At 46.8% G+C, this 10,636-nt stretch overlaps 1 protein-coding gene across 7 annotated transcripts in view; it reads left to right on the forward strand.

Annotated features, from left to right (window-relative positions):
* The window catches only part of LOC119978905 (acyl-coenzyme A synthetase ACSM3, mitochondrial-like), a 104,078-nt gene that overhangs the window by 25,939 nt on the left and 67,503 nt on the right, over positions 1-10,636 (forward strand). For 2 of the 7 annotated variants that reach the window (XM_038820834.1, XM_038820840.1), the window contains exons 1-2: positions 2,820-2,890; positions 6,052-6,168. The exons of 1 other annotated variant lie outside the window; for it this stretch is intronic. The gene's annotated coding sequence lies outside the window, so the exon portion shown is untranslated. Of the gene's footprint in view, positions 1-2,801; positions 2,891-6,051; positions 6,169-10,636 lie in introns of those variants that run through there. 4 more of the 7 variants (XM_038820837.1, XM_038820836.1, XM_038820835.1 and 1 more) reach the window with 4 other exon arrangements.

Genomic DNA, 10,636 nt, shown 5'->3' on the forward strand with positions numbered 1-10,636 from the left:
ACCGTACGGTACCCCGGATCTCCACGGAATGGGATCCGGAGGCCAGGGAGATTCTTTGATTGGCAGGGTGTACCGCGAGGGAGCAGCGCCTTACCGTATCCAGGTGGATGAAGCTTTCGGTGCTCCCAGAGTCCAGCAGGCAAGAGGTCACGTGTCCGTTGATCTTATCGCTGGTCGATGCGGTGGCCAGGTTGGGCGGAAAAGACTGGTCAATGGTCACTGAGGCGAGTCGTGGTTGGTTGTCGCTGGTGTCGGATGATGGAGGGCACGGGTCCTGGAACGCTGGTGGTGCCGTGGGGGAGACAAGATGGCGGCATCTGAAGATCTTGGGGAGGACAAAGTGGCGGCGTCCATGGGCTGCACGTGGCGGAGGTTGAACAAGATGGCGACGCCCATAGGCCGCACGTGTTGCATGGAGGGGACGATGGCAGCGCCCACTGGCCGCGCATGGTCTGAGGGTGGGAAGATGGCAGCACCCACTGGCCGCGCTTCGTCTGAGGGGGAGAAGATGGCGGCGCCCACTGGCCGCACGTGGTCCGGGGAGGTGAAGATGGCAGCGCCCATTGTCTGTAAACGAGGGGGGTGGGGGCGTTAGCGGCGACTAGGCAAGCCTGGCACACCGCGGCAAAGTGCCCCTTCTTACTGCAAGCCTTACAAAGGGCAGCTCGGGCCGGGCAGCATTGGCGGGGGTGTTTCTGCTGGCCGCAAAAGTAACATTAGGGACCCTAAGGGTTCGCTGACTGGCGCGTAGCGCAGGCGTATTGGCTGGGGTGGCCGTCTGTGGGGTCCACGAGGGGTGGGCCGCGCGGCTGGGGGTGGATGCCTGAACATTGCGCGAGGCGACCGTCATAGAGAGCGCTAGCTTCTTTGTCTCTGCAAGATCAAGCGTGGCCCCTTCTAAAAGTCGCTGGCGTATGAGGTCCGACCCAATCCCCGTAACAAAAGCGTCCCGCATAAGGAGGTTAGAATGTTCAGTGGCCGTAACAGCCTGACAGTCACAGTCCCGGACTAGTGGGATTAGGGCCCGCCAGAAGTCTTTTATGGACTCACCAGGGAGTTGAGAGCGAGTGGTGAGTACGTGCCTGGTGAAGAGCGTGTTTGTCTTCTGGGCGTAATTTTCTTTAAGTAGTCCCATGGTTTCAGCGTAGTTTGGCACGTCCTGGATCAGCGGAAAGACATTGGAGCTCAACCTCGAGTACAGTATCTATATTTTTTGAGCCTCTGGAACAGGGCTTGGCGCTGAGTTGATGTACGCCTTGAAACAAGCTAGCCAGTGCTGAAAGTCCTTTTTGGCGTCGCTTGATTGCGGATCCAGCTGCAGGTGATCCGGCTTGATACGGAGGTCCACCTTCTGAAAATCTTAGAGCAATAAATTGATGCACGATCAATTGCACAAAGATGAGAGTCGGATACAACTGAGGCTTTATTGCTCTAAGATGTGTGGCCTCCCACAGCAGCTGGTGAAATGGCTGCTGCACGGAGGACAGATATTTATACTCCTCCTACTGGACGGAGCCAGCAGGCAGGCACTATTCTCGTACCTGTAGTACAGGTCCTACCATACATCACCTAATATAGGTGCAACAGTGGTTTACCTCACAGGCTAATGATGCTCGTTTGGAGGCTGGAGACTGAAGCGGAGACCCAGTACAATGAGGCCCATGTGGCCAGCCAGGCTGTGACTAAGCAGTGCATCGGACTCCTCAAGATGCAGTTCTGATGCCTCAACCGCCCCTGTGGTGCATTCCACTGCAGGAGGGCTGCCCACTTTGTGGTGGTCTGCTGTGTCCTCCACAACCTGGCACAGCAGCAGGGTGATGTGCTGGAGATTGGTGATGAGGAACATGTGACCACCACTGAGGAGGAGGACGATGGGGATGATTAGATGATGCCGGACCAGCAGGGGCTAGAGAACGAGCCCAGGGAGGAAGCGGAGGTCCAGCCTGAGGCTTCAGGACAGGCAGTAGCGGCGAGGGTCCAGCAGGCCCTCGTACTTGCCCAATTCGCATAGGAAATGGCTTAGTCCGTTATCGCTACCTTATCCACCTCCAACCCCCATTTCCCACCATCCCAGGGTACGTGTTACTTCACTCCAAGTGCTGGGACAATGTCGTCACCATCAGCAAGTCAATGCCAAGGGTAAGTGGGGAGGAGGGGTGTAATGACAACCCACAGAAAGCTGAACGCCAATGCTCCTGAATCTGTGCTATAATAGATCATAGAATTTTACAGTGCAGAAGGAGGCCATTCGGCCCATCGAGTCTGCACCGGCTCTTGGAACGAGCACCCTACCCAAGGTCAACACCTCCACCCCATTCCCACAACCCAGCAACCCCACCCAACACTAAGGGCAATTTTGGACACCAAGGACAATTTAACATGGCAATCCACCTAACCTGCACATCTTTGGAATGTGGGAGGAAACCGGAGCACCCGGAGGAAACCCCTGCCTGTCTGCTGAGTGCTCGCTCATACCCATCACCTGTACGTGGTGTGCCCTGGGAGGGGGGTTGCCTGGAGAGATGGGTTAAATAAATATTGCCACCAAATGGTAGTTTTTAGCAGCTATCAGTACACATGGCTGAATGGAGGTAAGTTCAAGGATCAGTGCTTGAGCCTCAACTATCTAAGTAATTAACATCGATTGTAGACGGCTGAAGCCCAAGCACTGATTGTTGTGGTCCCACATTAAGTTATGGCTTACCGCCCAAAAAATTACTCTTGCATCTCTACTTCCTATTATCTGTCTGTTAACAAATCCTGAATCCATGTTTTCCAACAAACTCACCATATATTCAATTACAGGAAGTGATTTCACGGTTGTTGTGCAGGTAAAGTTTCCGAAGGGTGAACTTATTATGTTCCTTTCCTCTTACACTTCAATCTAAAGGTAAGCCTTACTGGCAAACATTTTAACTTCAAAAGGCTTTAATAGCAAATACAAATATGATTTACCATTCTGAACAGATGGGACCTTAGTTAGGAAACACAAATCATTCTTTTTAGCATATCAGATATTTTGGGAAGCAAATATTTTCCCTACAGTAATGTTTAACACATGTATATTTGGATATTTATTTGGTCATAAACTCAAAATGAAGTAAGTGGCAGGCCAGAGGCCACATTTATACAAAGGGAATAAAAGCATGCAGGATTTACATTAAACAAATTAGAAGGGGAGGATGGTGTCATATGATGTAAGCAAGCTCGGGCACTGCTCTTTTTTTTACCCTTTTTTAAAATCCTGATGCTTAACCAATAGTTATTTGATCCTGGTGTGTATGATCTTTGATATGTTTCTGCAAGACCCTGGTTAGATTTTGGCGATGGGGAGCCAAGTTAAATCAAGAAAATCCTTGGTTGATTGAGGTTGAGATATTACGCACACATTGATGAACTACAGAATATCCTAAAGAGAATGGATGAAGCTGAGAAGGGGATCCTGTCGGTTGATAGGACAGTCTTCTCGGTGGGGGCTCACCTTGAATTCTTAGATGTCCTGTTACATGATAAGTCGATCGTCCTAGTTGATTTGGGGAGATGGGGCTGGAGCAGTGTTCATGCGCCCGGTCTCGCGAGGGGAGCTGGGATGAATTCCTGCCCGGGTTGGAGAACTGGCTGCCATGCTTTTCACGTTCTCGATTTGCAGATTAGGCGTTTGTCGGAGTACATTGTGTCCAGTCTTCGAGCCTGGGGTCAGTTGGAGACCCCGACCATTGTACTCTACTGGATTTTGGGTTTTGTAGCGTCTTGTGGTTTTATGTAAAATATCCTCTTAGAACTAATGCTTTTTCTCTTATCTTGTGGTTAAAGAATCTTTAACTGGCTCCTGAAAAGGTGCAGGCAGGTCTCATATCCAAGGGAGACATTTTGTGTCATTGGTGCCTCTGGTATAATTGGAGTTGGGGGAGATATGTTTTGATGCATGCCCGAGTGTGGCATGGAAATGTTATCTTATATTATTGTTGGCTGTATCAACAATTGCGACATGTGAAGATGTGTGCCTTTTGGCTTTATTCTCTTCTCCCTCATTCTCTAGTTTATCCACTTACTGTTTTTCTGGTATAAACTGAGACATCAAGATTAATGATTGAGCTGAACCAACTCCAACTAGGTTAGGGTTCTGCTGCCTTTTTTCTCTGTGTTTATGTACGCTGAAGTATTTACACTTTAACCGTGACAGTTTCGATGATTTTGTTGCATTATTTGTGAAATAGAAAAACTCTAATAAAAATATTAAAATAAACAATAGAATAAAATTGGTGATGAAAATTATCTGCTAGTGATGATCATTTTTTTTATCTCTAGCTTAACTGGTATGATTTTAAACAAGTATATGTGACCATGTTTGTGGCATCATGTAGCTACGTATAAGCGTTTGAAGAGTTTCCAGAACCTAATAGTTTTAGGCAAATACATTAAAGCAATTTCCTCAAAGCTACTCTCATTATGCTGGCAAAAGTACAGCAGAAATAATTTATTCATGGAAACCAGTTTCAACTGGACGTCTGGGGAAGTAACAGTGGCAGCCGTTGGAACAGCTCTGAGAAAATTCCAAACTATTTATTATTTTTCTTATTAACGTTCGGAATATGGATTAGCAAATCCAGAATTTATTGCCCATCCAGAGCTGCCTTTGAGAAAGTGGTGGTGGGCTTGTGCAGTTCATGGAATGAGCAAACTCCCACAGTGCTATTAGATGGGCAATGCAGGATCTTGTTCTGGTCAAGATGGAGGAACAGTAATACATTCCAGTCAGCATGGTTGAAACGGGCACGGAATTGTTTACCAGACTATTTTCACAGTTAGACAAAAACATTTGTAAAAGAGCTTAACACAAATTACAACAATGGCTCAACGCATTGGCTCTAATGAAGCAGTGCAACTTATACATAAATCAATAAATCAAAACATAAATTCTTGGAGCATAACTTCACTTGAGTATCATTAGTAAACATTGCGCCAAGGCTGAACAAGGGTGGCAGGCAGGTTGGAAGGGGGTGCAGAGTTAGATGGATGGGTGGAGGGTAGGCTGGACAGGGGAGGCATGTTTACAGGGGAGTACTTCTTCCTTCATGGTTGAGTAACTTTTGAAGTGGTTGGCTGTGAAACTAACCACAATGTTTATAAACATCAAACTTTGATTGACACCTCTTGGACCAATCTCTTAGTTTCACAACTTATCACTTCAAAGTTACTTAACCGTGAAGGGAGATGAATGAAACAGTGCTGATAGCTGGATGTGTGTGGAAGCTGTCAATCACAGCCTAGTAAAATCAAAGAGAAATGAATGAATGGCTTGCAGATCAAAGATCTGAGGGGGTTTAAACCCAGCTGACTGGTTTTCCCTTTCCAGGAATTGGCAGGTGCTGCTTCCTCTGCCTGATGCAGTAGGTGTATTGCACAGGTGAGTTTTAAAGCAGTGATTTTATTTCACTGTTTCTGTATGGACTCTCTAGCTTCCAGATTGGGGGGGGGGGGTCACTTTAATTAGGGGTTCTCTATGGGGGTCCCTCGGGATCTCTTTATTTAGAGGCTCTGGGGTCTCTTTATTTAGGTAGTCTCTGAGGGGTCTCTTTTAGTCAGTAGTCTTGGGAGTGTGGTGGGAGGGGAGATCGAGGAGTCACTGGGGGTGGATGTTGGGCGAGCCTGAAAATTCCAGGGGTGCGGAATTGCGATGCAGAGGTGGGCTGAATTGTGTTGCGGGGGGGGAGAGAGAGAGAGAGAGTAATCCTTCGTAATCCCAGCCATGCGAAAATTCACATGGCTAAGGATTGGGAATTGCTTCCTGATTTGTGCTCCCAGCATGAGCGCAAACCAGGTGCAATTCAGCTCCGGCGGGAGAGCATGGTCTCCCAAACGAATCCTGCCCAGTGTAGTAATGAGAGGAGCCAGGGCTGTACAAGGTCTCTAGCATTCATTTTGGAATGAATTCTGTGGAAGTTGTGAACTGAACAATAGCTTCTGCATAAGGCTGTCAAGCTGAGCAGTAGTCTGACACAGACAAGAATCTGCAGGCTGTTTCCTGACCAGATTTCTCTTTCCCCCCAGGCAGTCTTTTAAAGGAATTCTTTATCCAGAGGCTGGCAAGTAATCCTGTGTTTGCTAACTTTATTTGAAAGTTGGTTTGGACCTGTGATGGATTTTGCTTGATTGGAGATAAAGAAGGTAGCTTAGGAGTTAAGTGTTTCATTTTATGATTAAGCATTGTTTACCTGGTAATTGTAAGTTATATTTCTGTTCTGTTAAAGGTAGTTAATACTGTGTTAATAATAAAGTTTGTTTTTATATACCATGTTCCTATTTTTGTGTGAAATCACTCTTAGAGTACAGTATCCTTTCCTCATAGCTTTGCAAATTTTTTAAAAATTGGGGTTTCTGCCCAGTATCCTAGCAAATGTTGGGATCTGGTCCAAGATCGTAATAGAATTCAGTTGCTCTAGTTTTGAGGCTTACCATGGTATGGGAGCAGCATATGGTCTTGCATGTTTCCCATTCCTGTCTTGTTGGTTGGTACTTTATTGGAAAGCTTGAACTGAGTGCATTTTTATTATTTACATTGCTGAAGAGACAACATTATATCTAAAAACTGAGTGGATTTTTGTTCAATATGGGGAATTATGTAGACCCTTGAAAGTATTATTCAAATTAAGTTTCTGTAGGAACCAGAGAATGACATTATAAGGAGACATCTATAAAAATGATGCTTCACTTTTGTCAAATAATTTAACAGTGACAGTAGAGTACTTAAAGTAGCTCTGTCCAAATGGAAGGCAAAGCTACACATCGGTTCTTCATGGTGTTGTTAAACTGGTAGTGCTTCAACATTTATATAATTGGGTTATGTATTTTGGAACAGAAACAACCCCCCCCCATCCACCACCACCCCAAGAACAGTTGAATAATCTGTTGACATTCTGAAAAACCACAATATTACTCTCCTGTAAGCTGGCAAACAGATTTTCCTTTCCCCCGACCTTGCTGGAGCCCACCTGTACCCAAATGACTCACCATATACTGACCCCAGCTCTACACCTGCCTACAAGTTCCATATATTGCCAGTATCTGAGCTGGCAGGTGTCAGGTCAAGTATTGGGACCTCTTCATTCATGCCATGCTGTTGCTCTCCTTCCCTCTTCTCCTTTGGCTGACCATAGTTTTTCCATTTTCTGAAAGAGATAAAGAAGGCATCCACCTCTTTTTCATCAAACTTGGGGATTAAATGGGCACACTTGAATACCTTGATCCTTAAGGGGTATCTTCTGTGGACACAGTGTTAACCTCCCTTCTCAGCTTGAGCTATTTTAATTTCCTTTTCTATTTCCTGAACTTCCCTCTCCTCTTTCTGTTTCTGCCTCTATTTTCCCCTTTCCTGCCTCTCTCTCTGTTTTTCCCTTTCCTGCCTCTCTCTCTCTGTTTTCCCTTTCCTCAAATTCCAGATTCAATTCCTACTGCTCCAAACTTTCTTTTTCTGCTGCTAATTTATGTTTTAGTGTCCTCAATTTCCACCTCTAGATGTTTCGCCAACCATTTTAAAATTAAATTTTTTCTAGCTTTTGGCCAGATCTCCACCTCTAAATGTCTAGCTACACCTTTACATTCTTTCATTGTCCTTAACTTTCACTAGTTATCTCATCCTGCTCTATAAAAGCATTAACACTGATTGTACACATTTTAGCATTTTAGTACTAGACCTAAGGAAACTTTTTGGAGGAACAATTTACTTTCCCCGCTCCAATTCTTTTGTCTGTGGGAACAAATTCTAGTCAAGTTGAACTGGCACTTTCATTCAAGCTTCTCAGTTGGTCACAACAAAGGCTTAAATTTCTATTTCACAAGTCAGAAGGTCTACTAGAAGAATGGTTGGTTATATGGAGATGTGTCTTCCTATCTCATCAAGATGGATAATGATTAATTTAAGGGACATATCTGGGACATTGCAGAATCTATGTCCCCCACCCCGGACCCCAGCCATTAAACATTGGTTCAGACATCTGGGCCAGAATTCTCTGACCATTGGGATTCTCTGTTCCCTCCAGATGCGAACCACCGTGTGCGGCTTCCGGCGGCGTGGTGTGGCTATAATGGGAAATCCCAATGATAAGCGGCGGGAGTCTAGAATCTTGCTTCAAAGTGAACGGCGCACACCAAGAGTCACGCAGCTAGGGGACTGGAGAATTCAGCCCCATATAAACAAACACAGCATGAAATCATTATGTGGAGCGAAGATATAGTAACTAAAGTAACCATTCTGAAATCTTTCACACAAGTGCTAAAGAGAAAAGGAAATGGCCTGGAAAAGTTGCCAATGGAGCAGTAGGAGTTACATTCTCTCCTCACCCAATTTAAACCTTGACCTCATACAGTTTAAAAATTCACCACAGAAGTATTGAATTTTCCATCGGAACGAACCTCAGATTCACAATTCATTAACCTTTTGAAAAAGATAGATTATGGTTTAAAAAGAAATTTACCTGAATTTTACGCTCCCATAGAACCATAGAATTCCTACAGTGCAGAAGGAGATGATCCAGCCCATCGAGTCTGAACCGACCCTCCCCTGCCTATCCCCATAACCCCAGCTAACCTGCACATTTAAGGGACAATTTAGCATGGTCAATCCACCTAACCTGCACATCTTTGAAACATGGAAAAAAACCAGAGCACCTGAAGGAAACCCACACAGACATGGGAAGAACATGCAATCTTCACACAGATAGTCACCCAAGGCTGGAATTAAACCCAGGTCCCTGGTGCTGTGAGGCAGCAGTGCTAACCACTGTGCAACCGTGTTTCCCCAACAGCAGGTTTTTAGGCAGGGAAGCGGGACATGAAATTGAAGGGATGAGCTTCCAAATGGATTCCCGTTTGCCCCTACAATACCGCAATATTACACTAGGGCTTGTAAGGCCTCGAATCGGAAGCCCACCCTTGTCCCAATTTACCCCATTAAGGGCCATTTCCTGCCCACCCTCAATATTTAAGCTGGCAGGAAGATACCTCTGTGGGAGAAACCTGAAATGCAACTAAGTTGCATCTCGGGTGAGAATGGGGGGGTGCTGGGAGATGCCTCCAACAGAAGGCAGCAGGGTAGCATGGTGGTTAGCATAAATGCTTCACAGCTCCAGGGTCCCAGGTTCGATTCCCGGCTGGGTCACTGTCTGTGTGGAGTCTGCACGTCCTCCCCCTGTGTGCGTGGGTTTCCTCCGGGTGCTCCGGTTTCCTCCCACAGTCCAAAGATGTGCGGGTTAGGTGGATTGGCCATGCTAAATTGCCCGTAGTGTCCTAATAAAAAAAGTAAGGTTAAGGGGGGGTTGTTGGGTTACGGGTATAGGGTGGATACGTGGGTTTGAGTAGGGTGATCATGGCTCGGCACAACATTGAGGGCCGAAGGGCCTGTTCTGTGCTGTACTGTTCTATGTTCTATGTTCTAGAAGCACCATTCTGAAGTCCAGTGCACCCTGCCAATCCCCCCCCCCAACTTTATGGTCCGGCTGCCTCCAAACCTACCCTCCCCCACACACACACACACACACACACACACACAGGGCCTCTCCCCTGAGACCCCAACCTCCCTCCTTGAATCTCCATACCCTGGGACCTTTTGATCTTACCTTGTTTCGAGACTTGGAGTGGGATCTCCCAGGTGAATTTTCTGCCAGAGGAGGCAGCACAGTATTGGGTAGCAACGGGATCTTCCAGTTAAGACTCCAGAAAGAGGTTGAGGGGGTGACCTGATAGAGGTCTACAAAATAATGAGGGGCATAGACAGAGTGGATCGTCAGAGGTTTTTTCCCAGGGTAGAGGAGTCAATTACTAGGTGCATAGGTTCAAGGTGCGAGGGGCAAGGTTTAGAGGAGATGTACAAGGTAAGTTTTCCTACAGTGCAGAAGGAGACGATCCAGCCCATTGAGTCTGAACCGACCCTCCCCTGCCCTCGCTGGAACTCGCTGCCGGAGGAGGTGATGGAAGCAGGAACGATAGTGACATTTAAGGGGCATCTTGACAAATACATGAATAGTATGGGAATAGAGGGATATGGACCCCGGAAGTGTAGAAGATTTTAGTTTAGGTGGGCAGCATGGTCGGCGCAGGCTTGGAGGGCCGAAGGGCCTGTTCCTGTGCTGTACTTTTCTTTCTTCTTTATCCCTGATGCACAATCAATGGACATGAAACGTAGATAAAGTCCGAACGATAGGCTTTAATACACAAGAAGTGGACCCGGCAGCACACATACAGAAGAATGGCAGACTGCCGGGGAACACGGGTTCTTATACCCCGCCTCGTAGGCGGAGCTACCTACCTCTCAGCCAATCGGCTGAGAGGCACATGACATACCTGGGCCAATGGGCAGCGAGTCCTATGCACCAATGGCAGCTCACACTTCCAGGTACCGTAATACCCCTAGTCATACTGCCACAATCCCACCGATGCCTGCACGGTTTGGCTGCTCCACACCCTCCGCCAACGGGGAAGGGGCCACGAGAGGCACCATTGGCGGGACTGGAAGATCTCACTGGCAGGAAAGGTCAGGAAAATTGAGGCATTAGTCTCCAATGACCTCTTGAACTTCCTGTTCTGTCCACTACAGCGCTGTTGCTGCAGGAACTGGAGACAGCTTCTTTTTTTTAATGCA

Source organism: Scyliorhinus canicula, chromosome 15 (assembly GCF_902713615.1).
Source record: "Scyliorhinus canicula chromosome 15, sScyCan1.1, whole genome shotgun sequence".
NCBI classification, from domain to species: Eukaryota; Metazoa; Chordata; class Chondrichthyes; order Carcharhiniformes; family Scyliorhinidae; genus Scyliorhinus; species Scyliorhinus canicula.